Source organism: Cetorhinus maximus, chromosome 29 (assembly GCF_964194155.1).
Source record: "Cetorhinus maximus chromosome 29, sCetMax3.hap1.1, whole genome shotgun sequence".
NCBI lineage: Eukaryota > Metazoa > Chordata > Chondrichthyes > Lamniformes > Cetorhinidae > Cetorhinus > Cetorhinus maximus.
In genome coordinates this window covers 4,937,518-4,950,200 of record NC_135907.1, presented here as the reverse complement: position 1 = coordinate 4,950,200, position 12,683 = coordinate 4,937,518, and the positions used below count along the sequence as shown (strand labels likewise).

The following is a 12,683-nucleotide window of genomic DNA, read 5'->3' as shown; positions in this document are numbered from 1 at the left end:
GTTATTTTGACGTGACGTTCAAGCGGGTGGCAGACTGCGTCCGGCTCCTGAGGGTGTTCGAGGAGAAGAGAGACCTGCCGGAGATGAAGATCCTGACGGCGGAGCCGCACTTTTCTCTGCCGTTGCAACGGGAACGTGAGGTGATGGTGCATGTGTACAACCCCTTCGTCCCTGTCGCCGACATGGTCACCTTCCTCACCAGGTACTTCGATAAGGTGGGGAGCGGCACCGAGATTCGAGACGACTTGGGGATCTGGACAGGCAAACGCCTGTTTAAGGTCACGCTAAAGACCGATGGTAAGGGAGCCATTTTCCACCCTCCCTCCAGTTTCGCTATCGCGGGAAACCGTGGCTACCTGGTCTACGCTGGGCAACCCAAGCATTGTCGCTCATGCGGCAAGGCTGGTCATGTGGCGGCCAACTGCAGCGCCTCCCTCTGCAAGATCTGCAAACAGGAAGGGCACCAGACAAAAGACTGCAAACAGGCCAAGTGCTGCAACCTGTGTGGCGAGGCAAGTCACCTCTACAGGAAATGCCCCAAACGCTGCCGTACTTATGCACAGGCAGCCAAAGCCGACCAGGGGGAAGCAGAAGAAACGTTCCGTGTCACTCCAACCACCAAGGCCCCCAGGGAGCTCAACGGGACAAAGGAGGACACAGAGAGAGACAAGGTGGAGAAAGAGATTGAGGCAACAGAGAGCCAACCAACAGCACTACCCCCTGAACCTCCCAGTCCTCAGGACAGCGAATCAATGGAGGAGGAGGCAGCAGTGGAAAAGCAGCAGGGGGAGTGGCGGACGGTGAAGAACAAGAAAAGTAAGAGGGAGCGAAGAAGAAGCAAAGGCGTTTCCCAGAGAAGCGGCAAGAGGCGTCTCCCATCCGACACGGATGACAAGGGCAGCAGCTCTTCGGATGATGAAGTGCCAGAGCGGCACCGACAGAAGAGGCGGCAAAGCTCCAGGGCGTTGGAGGACGAGACACCCGAGCTCCAGAAAATTGGAGACAACAAGGAGACCAGCGCACCCCAACTTTGCCTGCAACCTGAGGAGGCCAGTGCACCACAGCCCCTGGAATCTGGGAGCAGTGAGGCAATCATCGCACCCCAGCTCCAGGAAGCCGGGAACAGCAACACCCCAGAGGGGGTGAGTTTTGGAGAAGCTTCTCCAGCAAAGGTCATCTCAAAACCCGCTCTCTACGTGAACCTCCAGATGCCACCGGAGCAGAACACGGCCAAGGAGATCTACCTCAGCCCATCCAAAGTGAAGGAATTTGAGCTCACTACGGGTATGAAGGAGCAGACTAAAGGTCTGGGACTCTCAGAGACAGTGGGTTTGGTAGGAGAATAAATGCTTTAAAATGGGTTTAAAGATTGTATCCATAAATGTGCGTAGCATTAAATCTACTACGCGATGTGTTGCGACCTTGGACTACCTAGCCAAGGTCAAAGCTGACCTGTTGTTTCTGCAGGAGTGTGCGATACCGCACCTCAGCTCCTACAGGCAATGGTCACGATGGTGGTCCCACGGGCCATCGATCTGGTCGGGCGGAAAGGACTCTCGTTCCTCCGGCCTGGGTATTCTGCTGCGGGGAGGCAACTTCACCGTCTCCGAGGTCAAGGAGGTGGTGGGCGGGCGACTCCTGGTAGCAGACGTAATGTACAAGAACGCTCCACTCCGGTTAATTAACGTGTACGGCCCGGCACAAGGGGCTGAGCGGCTGGAGGTTTTTCAGCAGCTCCCACTGCTGCTGGCGACCTCCAGGCCGGTCATTCTGGGCGGGGACTTCAACTGCATCATCGATGCGGCTGGACGATCCGGCAGGGCCGGCAGCAGATTGGACGCTACGTCCAGATCCCTGATGGAAACAGTTAAGGATGCCAAGCTGCACGACGTCTTCAGCAACCCTGCAGACGGAGCGCAGCGTAGATACACCTGGTCGCGGCCAGACGGGTCCATTCGTTCCAGGATAGACTTCCTGTTTGTGTCCCGTGCATTCACAGTCAGATCCACCGAGGTCAAGCCGGTGTTCTTCTCTGACCACTGCCTCCTACTGGCGGACTGCCACTTGGAGAAGGACCTGAGGGTGGGCAGGGGGGCATGGAAGCTAAATGTGCAACTGCTGACCCCAGAGAACATTGAGGAGCTCAAGAGGGATTACAAAGGTTGGAGAACCGTGAAACCCCTCTTTGAGTCCCTGACAGACTGGTGGGAAGTGATCAAGGGAAGCATCAAGAGGTTTTTCATCCGCAAAGGCATCCAGAAAGCTAGAAAGGAACAGAGGGAAATGTCCCGACTCCAGAAAAAGATGCAGAATCTGCTCCGGCTGCAGTCGATGGGGGTCGATGTCAAGGAGGAGCTCCAAGAGGTGAAGGGCCAGCAAGCCTCGCACTTTGCCTCGGAGGCCTCCAAGATCATCTTCCGTTCCAGGGTCCGCTCCGTGGAGCAGGATGAGACGTGCTCACGTTTCTTCTTCCAAAAGGTACACAGAGAGCGCTCTGTGATCAGCAGCCTGAAGGAAGAAGACGGCTCAGTAAAGTCATCACGGTCCGACATTCTGAGGATCAGCAAATCCTTTTATGCCGGATTGTATGACGTGAAGCCCACGGACAGCACGGCCTCCCAGTCCTTCCTGTCCTCTATCACGGAGGTCTTAGACCACAGTACGCGGGAGAGCCTGGACAAACCGCTAACTCCTGACGAACTGACTAAGGCCCTCGAGTCCTTCGAGAAGAATAAAACCCCCGGAAGCGACGGCTTGCCGGCGGAGTTGTATTCGGCTCTGTGGGACTTGATCGGCCCAGACCTGCTAGGGGTGTACGAGAGTATGATCCTGGCCGGTAGTATGTCAGAATCCATGAGGAAAGGCATCATCACCCTCATCTACAAGCACAAGGGGGAAAGGGAGGAAATTAGAAATTGGCGACCCATTTCACTGTTGAATATGGACTATAAGATTCTGTCCAAGGTCATCGCCAATCGGGTCAAATCCGCTCTGGAATTGGTGATTCACCCTGACCAGACCTGCTCTGTGCCAGGCAGGAAGATCTCTGACAGCCTGGCGCTGCTCAGGGATACGATTGCCTATGTACAGGACAGGGGCGTGGATACCTGCCTCATCAGCTTGGATCAGGAGAAGGCCTTTGACAGAATATCGCACACCTACATGGGGGATGTGCTCTCCAAAATGGGCTTTGGGGAGGGAATTCGAAATTGGATCCAACTGCTCTACACTAACATCAGTAGCGCAGTCTCAATCAATGGGTGGGAAACAGATAGCTTCCCGATCAAATCTGGAGTCAGGCAGGGCTGTCCTCTCTCGCCTGTCCTTTTCGTGTGTTGCATAGAACCCTTTGCCGAGTCCATCAGGAAGGATCCGGGCATAAGAGGAGTGACGATCCCAGGCAGTGGAGGCACTCAGGTAAAAGCCTCCCTGTACATGGACGACGTCGCCGTCTTCTGCTCGGATCCGCTGTCGGTGCGCAGACTGATGCACATCTGCGACCAGTTCGAACTGGCCTCGGGAGCCAAGGTAAATCGTGGGAAGAGCGAGGCCATGTTCTTTGGGAACTGGGCTGACCGATCCTTTGTCCCCTTCACTGTCAGGGCTGACGGCCTGAAGGTGCTGGGGATATGGTTCGGAGGGACCGGGGCATGCGTTAGAAACTGGAAGGAGCGAGTGGCTATGGTGAAAAGGAAACTGGGCATGTGGGAGCGACGCTCCCTCTCCATTGCGGGTAAGAACCTGGTCATCAGGTGTGAGGTACTCTCGCTGTTGCTGTACGTGGCGCAGGTCTGGCCCATTCCAGACTCCTGCGCGACGGCGATCACTCGAGCCATCTTCCGCTTTATCTGGAGGTCGAAAATGGATCGTGTCCGCAGGGACGCGATGTACAAGCCTCTAGATAAAGGGGGAAAAAACGTGCCCAACATCGCCCTCATACTGATGGCCACCTTTGTGTGCGGCTGCATCAAGCGGTGCGTAGACCCTCAGTACGCAAACACCAAGTGTCACTACGTGCTGAGGTTCTACCTGTCCCCGGTGTTGCGAAGGATGGGTCTGGCCACGCTGCCACGGAACGCTCCAAGTAGTTGGACCGTGCCGTACCACCTGTCCCTGGTGGAAAAATTTATGCAGAAAAACACCTTTGACCACAAGTCCATCAGGCAGTGGTCAGCACGTAACGTCCTAGAGGCCCTGAGGGATAAGGAGAGGGTGGACCCTGTGGGATGGTTCCCCGAGCAGACTGTCAAAGTCATTTGGCAGAATGCCTCATCGCCAGAACTTTCCAACAAGCACCAAGACGTAGCTTGGCTGGTGGTGAGAAAGGCCCTCCCCGTCAGATCCTTCCTACACGCCAGGAAGCTCACCCCCTCTGCACGTTGCCCTCGAGGTGGCTGTGGTGGGGAAGAGACCGTTGTCCACCTCCTTGTGGATTGTGCCTTAGCAAAGAAAGTCTGGAGAGAGATGCAGTGGTTGTTGTCGAGGTTCATCCCGAGCAGTTCTGTGACACAGGACTCTGTGCTCTACGGGCTGTTCCCAGGGACACACACCGAGACAAACATCAACTGCAGCTGGAGGATCATCAACTCGGTGAAAGAGGCGCTTTGGTCTGCCCGAAACTTGTTGGTCTTCCAGCACAAAGAGTTGTCCCCGACCGATTGTTGCGGACTGGCACAATCCAAAGTCCAGGACTACGTGCTGAGGGACGCACTACAGCTTGGGGCAGCTGCCGCAAAGGCGCAATGGGGAAGGGTCGCTGTCTAAGACCTTTCTACCACAGCGCACCGAGAGACTGGGAACTGTTTAGAGCCCCTCGGGCTGTACAGATCAAAATGAAAGGCTGTAAATGATTGTAATATTGTTTGTACTGATGCACCTGGTGATACATTTTGTAAAAGTTTAACCTGCATTGTACCCTTGTAATGTTGTTTTTGAAATGGTTTTGAATGCGTTTGAAGATATTTTATGAATAAAGTATATTTTTACAAAAAAAAAAAAAAAAATCTGTTCTTATCAGTTTAGGCAGCTGCCGCAAAGGCGCAATGGGGAAGGGTCGCTGTCTAAGACCTTTCTACCACAGCGCACCGAGAGACTGGGAACTGTTTAGAGCCCCTCGGGCTGTACAGATCAAAATGAAAGGCTGTAAATGACTGTAATATTGTTTGTACTGATGCACCTGGTGATACATTTTGTAAAAGTTTAACCTGGATTGTACCCTTGTAATGTTGTTTTTGAAATGGTTTGGAATGTGATTGAAGATATTTTATGAATAAAGTATATTTTTACAAAAAAAAAAAAAAAAATCTGTTCTTATCAGTTTAATATCTGATACGTCCCTTATCTGGGGACCATATATTAAATTGATTTTTGGAGCAGGGAGATGGAATAGGGGCTTGCTCCGTCCACTCCACGCATCGACCCGGTATTGCAGTATCTCTGGGAATGGTGCACCACCCCTTTCCAGGGGATTTTCAATGCTAAAAATAGTTTTCTTACAAACATCTGCTTTCTTTACTTTTCAACATGCACATCTTTCAAAACACAACTTTCTTTCTTTCTCATCGCTTCTCGGCCTTTTGGCTAAGATCAAGTGTTGCAGGGGCGACACCATGGTCCTGCCAAGGCAAGGTCGGGATGGAAGGGCGATAACCAATCCAAATCCATACCGTGGGCTACCTATCACCGTCCGAGTCACGGTGAACCACAGCGAAGGAGGATCACCTATGGATCGGGGCTTCTTCACCAGGAGGATCCTGTTGAAGGCGTGCGGCTTCCAAGCTACGGAGATCTTCACCCTGCACGAATCCCGCAAAGGCGGTTATTTTGACGTGACGTTCAAGCGGGTGGCAGACTGCGTCCGGCTCCTGAGGGTGTTCGAGGAGAAGAGAGACCTGCCGGAGATGAAGATCCTGACGGCGGAGCCGCACTTTTCTCTGCCGTTGCAACGGGAACGTGAGGTGATGGTGCATGTGTACAACCCCTTCGTCCCTGTCGCCGACGTGGTCACCTTCCTCACCAGGTACTTCGATAAGGTGGGGAGCGGCACCGAGATTCGAGACGACTTGGGGATCTGGACAGGCAAACGCCTGTTTAAGGTCACGCTAAAGACCGACGGTAAGGGAGCCATTTTCCACCCTCCCTCCAGTTTCGCTATCGGGGGAAACCGGGGCTACCTGGTCTACGCTGGGCAACCCAAGCATTGTCGCTCATGCGGCAAGGCTGGTCATGTGGCGGCCAACTGCAGCGCCTCCCTCTGCAAGATCTGCAAACAGGAAGGGCACCAGACAAAAGACTGCAAACAGGCCAAGTGCTGCAACCTGTGTGGCGAGGCAAGTCACCTCTACAGGACCTGCCCCAAACGCTGCCGTACTTACGCACAGGCAGCCAAAGCCGACCAGGGGGAAGCAGAAGAAATGTTCCGTGTCACTCCAACCACCAAGGCCCCCAGGGTGCTCAACGGGACAAAGGAGGACACAGAGAGAGACAAGGTGGAGAAAGAGATTGAGGCAACAGAGAGCCAATCAACAGCACTACCCCCTGAACCTCCCAGTCCTCAGGACAGCGAATCAATGGAGGAGGAGGCAGCAGTGGAAAAGCAGCAGGGGGAGTGGCAGACGGTGAAGAACAAGAACAAGAAAAGTAAGAGGGAGCGAAGAAGAAGCAAAGGCGTTTCCCAGAGAAGCGGCAAGAGGCGTCTCCCATCCGACACGGAGGACAAGGGCAGCAGCTCTTCGGATGATGAAGTGCCAGAGCGGCACCGACAGAAGAGGCGGCAAAGCTCCAGGGCGTTGGAGGACGAGACACCCGAGCTCCAGAAAATTGGAGACAACAAGGAGACCAGCGCACCCCAACTTTGCCTGCAACCTGAGGAGGCCAGTGCACCACAGCCCCTGGAATCTGGGAGCAGTGAGGCAATCATCGCACCCCAGCTCCAGGAAGCCGGGAACAGCAACACCCCAGAGGGGGTGAGTTTTGGAGAAGCTTCTTCAGCAAAGGTCATCTCAAAACCCGCTCTCTACGTGAACCTCCAGATGCCACTGGAGCAGAACATGGCCAAGGAGATCTACCTCAGCCCATCCAAAGTGAAGGAATTTGAGCTCACTACGGGTATGAAGGAGCAGACTAAAGGTCTGGGACTCTCAGAGACAGTGGGTTTGGTAGGAGAATAAATGCTTTAAAATGGGTTTAAAGATTGTATCCATAAATGTGCGTAGCATTAAATCTACTACGCGATGTGTTGCAACCTTGGACTACCTAGCCAAGGTCAAAGCTGACCTGTTGTTTCTGCAGGAGTGTGCGATACCGCACCTCAGCTCCTACAGGCAATGGTCACGATGGTGGTCCCACGGGCCATCGATCTGGTCGGGCGGAAAGGACTCTCGTTCCTCCGGCCTGGGTATTCTGCTGCGGGGAGGCAACTTCACCGTCTCCGAGGTTAAGGAGGTGGTGGGCGGGCGACTCCTCGTACAAGAACGCTCCACTCCGGTTAATTAACGTGTATGGCCCGGCACAAGGGGCTGAGCGGCTGGAGGTTTTTCAGCAGCTCCCACTGCTGCTGGCGACCTCCAGGCCGGTCATTCTGGGCGGGGACTTCAACTGCATCATCGATGCGGCTGGACGATCCGGCAGGGCCGGCAGCAGATTGGACGCTACGTCCAGATCCCTGATGGAAACAGTTAAGGATGCCAAGCTGCACGACGTCTTCAGCAACCCTGCAGACGGAGCGCAGCGTAGATACACCTGGTCGCGGCCAGACGGGTCCATTCGTTCCAGGATAGACTTCCTGTTTGTGTCCCGTGCATTCACAGTCAGATCCACCGAGGTCAAGCCGGTGTTCTTCTCTGACCACTGCCTCCTACTGGCGGACTGCCACTTGGAGGAAGACCTGAGGGTGGGCAGGGGGGCATGGAAGCTAAATGTGCAACTGCTGACCCCAGAGAACATTGAGGAGCTCAAGAGGGATTACAAAGGTTGGAGAACCGTGAAACCCCTCTTTGAGTCCCTGACACACTGGTGGGAAGTGATCAAGGGAAGCATCAAGAGGTTTTTCATCCGCAAAGGCACCCAGAAAGCTAGAAAGGAACAGAGGGAAATGTCCCGACTCCAGAAAAAGATGCAGAATCTGCTCCGGCTGCAGTCGATGGGGGTCGATGTCAAGGAGGAGCTCCAAGAGGTGAAGGGCCAGCAAGCCTCGCACTTTGCCTCGGAGGCCTCCAAGATCATCTTCCGTTCCAGAGTCCGCTCCGTGGAGCAGGATGAGACGTGCTCACGTTTCTTCTTCCAAAAGGTACACAGAGAGCGCTCTGTGATCAGCAGCCTGAAGGAAGAAGACGGCTCAGTAAAGTCATCACGGTCCGACATTCTGAGGATCAGCAAATCCTTTTATGCCGGACTGTATTACGTGAAGCCCACGGACAGCACGGCCTCCCAGTCCTTCCTGTCCTCTATCACGGAGGTCTTAGACCACAGTACGCGGGAGAGCCTGGACAAACCGCTAACTCCTGACGAACTGACTAAGGGCCTCGCGTCCTTCGAGAAGACTAAAACCCCCGGAAGCGACGGCTTGCCGGCGGAGTTGTATTCGGCTCTGTGGGACTTGATCGGCCCAGACCTGCTAGAAGTGTACGAGAGTATGCTCCTGGCCGGCATCATGTCAGAATCCATGAGGAAAGGCATCATCACCCTCATCTACAAGCACAAGGGGGAAAGGGAGGAAATTAGAAATTGGCGACCCATTTCACTGTTGAATATGGACTATAAGATTCTGTCCAAGGTCATCGCCAATCGGGTCAAATCCGCTCTGGAATTGGTGATTCACCCTGACCAGACCTGCTCTGTGCCAGGCAGGAAGATCTCTGACAGCCTGGCGCTGCTCAGGGATACGATTGCCTATGTACAGGACAGGGGTGTGGATACCTGCCTCATCAGCTTGGATCAGGAGAAGGCCTTTGACAGAATATCGCACACCTACATGGGGGATGTGCTCTCCAAAATGGGCTTTGGGGAGGGAATTCGAAATTGGATCCAACTGCTCTACACTAACATCAGTAGCGCAGTCTCAATCAATGGGTGGGAAACAGATAGCTTCCCGATCAAATCTGGAGTCAGGCAGGGCTGTCCTCTCTCGCCTGTCCTTTTCGTGTGCTGCATAGAACCCTTTGCCGAGTCCATCAGGAAGGATCCGGGCATAAGAGGAGTGACGATCCCAGGCAGTGGAGGCACTCAGGTAAAAGCCTCCCTGTACATGGACGACGTCGCCGTCTTCTGCTCGGATCCGCTGTCGGTGCGCAGACTGATGCACATCTGCGACCAGTTCGAACTGGCCTCGGGAGCCAAGGTAAATCGTGGGAAGAGCGAGGCCATGTTCTTTGGGAACTGGGCTGACCGATCCTTTGTCCCCTTCACTGTCAGGGCTGACGGCCTGAAGGTGCTGGGGATATGGTTCGGAGGGACCGGGGCATGCGTTAGAAACTGGAAGGAGCGAGTGGCTATGGTGAAGAGGAAACTGGGCATGTGGGATCGACGCTCCCTCTCCATTGCGGGTAAGAACCTGGTCATCAGGTGGGAGGTACTCTCGCTGTTGCTGTACGTGGCGCAGGTCTGGCCCATTCCAGACTCCTGCGCGACGGCGATCACTCGAGCCATCTTCCGCTTTATCTGGAGGTCGAAAATGGATCGTGTCCGCAGGGACGCGATGTACAAGCCTCTAGATAAAGGGGGAAAAAACGTGCCCAACATCGCCCTCATACTGATGGCCACCTTTGTGTGCGGCTGCATCAAGCGGTGCGTAGACCCTCAGTACGCAAACACCAAGTGTCACTACGTGCTGAGGTTCTACCTGTCCCCGGTGTTGCGAAGGATGGGTCTGGCCACGCTGCCGCGGAACGCTCCAAGTAGTTGGACCGTGCCGTACCACCTGTCCCTGGTGGAAAAATTTATGCAGAAAAACACCTTTGACCACAAGTCCATCAGGCAGTGGTCAGCACGTAACGTCCTAGAGGCCCTGAGGGATAAGGAGAGGGTGGACCCTGTGGGATGGTTCCCCGAGCAGACTGTCAAAGTCATTTGGCAGAATGCCTCATCGCCAGAACTTTCCAACAAGCACCAAGACGTAGCATGGCTGGTGGTGAGAAAGGCCCTCCCCGTCAGATCCTTCCTACACGCCAGGAAGCTCACCCCCTCTGCACGTTGCCCTCGAGGTGGCTGTGGTGGGGAAGAGACCGTTGTCCACCTCCTTGTGGATTGTGCCTTAGCAAAGAAAGTCTGGAGAGAGATGCAGTGGTTGCTGTCGAGGTTCATCCCGAGCAGTTCTGTGACACAGGACTCTGTGCTCTACGGGCTGTTCCCAGGGACACACACCGAGACAAACATCAACTGCAGCTGGAGGATCATCAACTCGGTGAAAGAGGCGCTTTGGTCTGCCCGAAACTTGTTGGTCTTCCAGCACAAAGAGTTGTCCCCGACCGATTGTTGCGGACTGGCACAATCCAAAGTCCAGGACTACGTGCTGAGGGACGCACTACAGCTTGGGGCAGCTGCCGCAAAGGCGCAATGGGGAAGGGTCGCTGTCTAAGACCTTTCTACCACAGCGCACCGAGAGACTGGGAACTGTTTAGAGCCCCTCGGGCTGTACAGATCAAAATGAAAGGCTGTAAATGATTGTAATATTGTTTGTACTGATGCACCTGGTGATACATTTTGTAAAAGTTTAACCTGCATTGTACCCTTGTAATGTTGTTTTTGAAATGGTTTTGAATGCGATTGAAGATATTTTATGAATAAAGTATATTTTTACCAAAAAAAAAAAAAATCTGTTCTTATCAGTTTAGGCAGCTGCCGCAAAGGCGCAATGGGGAAGGGTCGCTGTCTAAGACCTTTCTACCACAGCGCACCGAGAGACTGGGAACTGTTTAGAGCCCCTCGGGCTGTACAGATCAAAATGAAAGGCTGTAAATGATTGTAATATTGTTTGTACTGATGCACCTGGTGATACATTTTGTAAAAGTTTAACCTGGATTGTACCCTTGTAATGTTGTTTTTGGAATGGTTTGGAATGTGATTGAAGATATTTTATGAATAAAGTATATTTTTACAAAAAAAAAAATCTGTTCTTATCAGTTTAATATCTAATACGTCCCTTATCTGGGGACCATATATTAAATTGATTTTTGGAGCAGGGAGATGGAATAGGGGCTTGCTCCGTCCACTCCACGCATCGACCCGGTATTGCAGTATCTCTGGGAATGGTGCACCACCCCTTTCCAGGGGATTTTCAATGCTAAAAATAGATTTCTTACAAACATCTGCTTTCTTTACTTTTCAACATGCACATCTTTCAAAACACAACTTTCTTTCTTTCTCATCGCTTCTCGGCCTTTTGGCTAAGATCAAGTGTTGCAGGGGCGACACCATGGTCCTGCCAAGGCAAGGTCGGGATGGAAGGGCGATAACCAATCGCAATCCAAATCCATACCGTGGGCTACCTATCACCGTCCGAGTCACGGTGAACCACAGCGAAGGAGGATCACCTATGGATCGGGGCTTCTTCACCAGGAGGATCCTGTTGAAGGCGTGCGGCTTCCATGCTACGGAGATCTTCACCCTGCACGACTCCCGCAAAGGCGGTTATTTTGACGTGACGTTCAAGCGGGTGGCAGACTGCGTCCGGCTCCTGAGGGTGTTCGAGGAGAAGAGAGACCTGCCGGAGATGAAGATCCTGACGGCGGAGCCGCACTTTTCTCTGCCGTTGCAACGGGAACGTGAGGTGATGGTGCATGTGTACAACCCCTTCGTCCCTGTCGCCGACGTGGTCACCTTCCTCACCAGGTACTTCGATAAGGTGGGGAGCGGCACCGAGATTCGAGACGACTTGGGGATCTGGACAGGCAAACGCCTGTTTAAGGTCACGCTAAAGACCGATGGTAAGGGAGCCATTTTCCACCCTCCCTCCAGTTTCGCCATCGGGGGAAACCGGGGCTACCTGGTCTACGCTGGGCAACCCAAGCATTGTCGCTCATGCGGCAAGGCTGGTCATGTGGCGGCCAACTGCAGCGCCTCCCTCTGCAAGATCTGCAAACAGGAAGGGCACCAGACAAAAGACTGCAAACAGGCCAAGTGCTGCAACCTGTGTGGCGAGGCAAGTCACCTCTACAGGACCTGCCCCAAACGCTGCCGTACTTACGCACAGGCAGCCAAAGCCGACCAGGGGGAAGCAGAAGAAATGTTTCGTGTCACTCCAACCACCAAGGCCCCCAGGGAGCTCAACGGGACAAAGGAGGACACAGAGAGAGACAAGGTGGAGAAAGAGATTGAGGCAACAGAGAGCCAATCAGCAGCACTACCCCCTGAACCTCCCAGTCCTCAGGACAGCGAATCAATGGAGGAGGAGGCAGCAGTGGAAAAGCAGTAGGGGGAGTGGCGGACGGTGAAGAACAAGAAAAGTAAGAGGGAGCGAAGAAGAAGCAAAGGCGTTTCCCAGAGAAGCGGCAAGAGGCGTCTCCCATCCGACACGGATGACAAGGGCAGCAGCTCTTCGGATGATGAAGTGCCAGAGCGGCACCGACAGAAGAGGCGGCAAAGCTCCAGGGCGTTGGAGGACGAGACACCCGAGCTCCAGAAAATTGGAGACAACAAGGAGACCAGCGCACCCCAACTTTGCCTGCAACCTGAGGAGGCCAGTGCAC

The 12,683-nt window shown here is 53.8% G+C and overlaps 2 pseudogenes; both read left to right on the top strand.

Annotated features, from left to right (window-relative positions):
• Window positions 1-5,276: 5,276 nt before the first annotated feature.
• LOC144669707 (U2 spliceosomal RNA) lies at window positions 5,277-5,456 on the top strand (annotated as a pseudogene).
• A 5,627-nt stretch (window positions 5,457-11,083) lies between these two features.
• Window positions 11,084-11,257, top strand: LOC144669842 (U2 spliceosomal RNA; annotated as a pseudogene).
• Window positions 11,258-12,683: the final 1,426 nt, after the last annotated feature.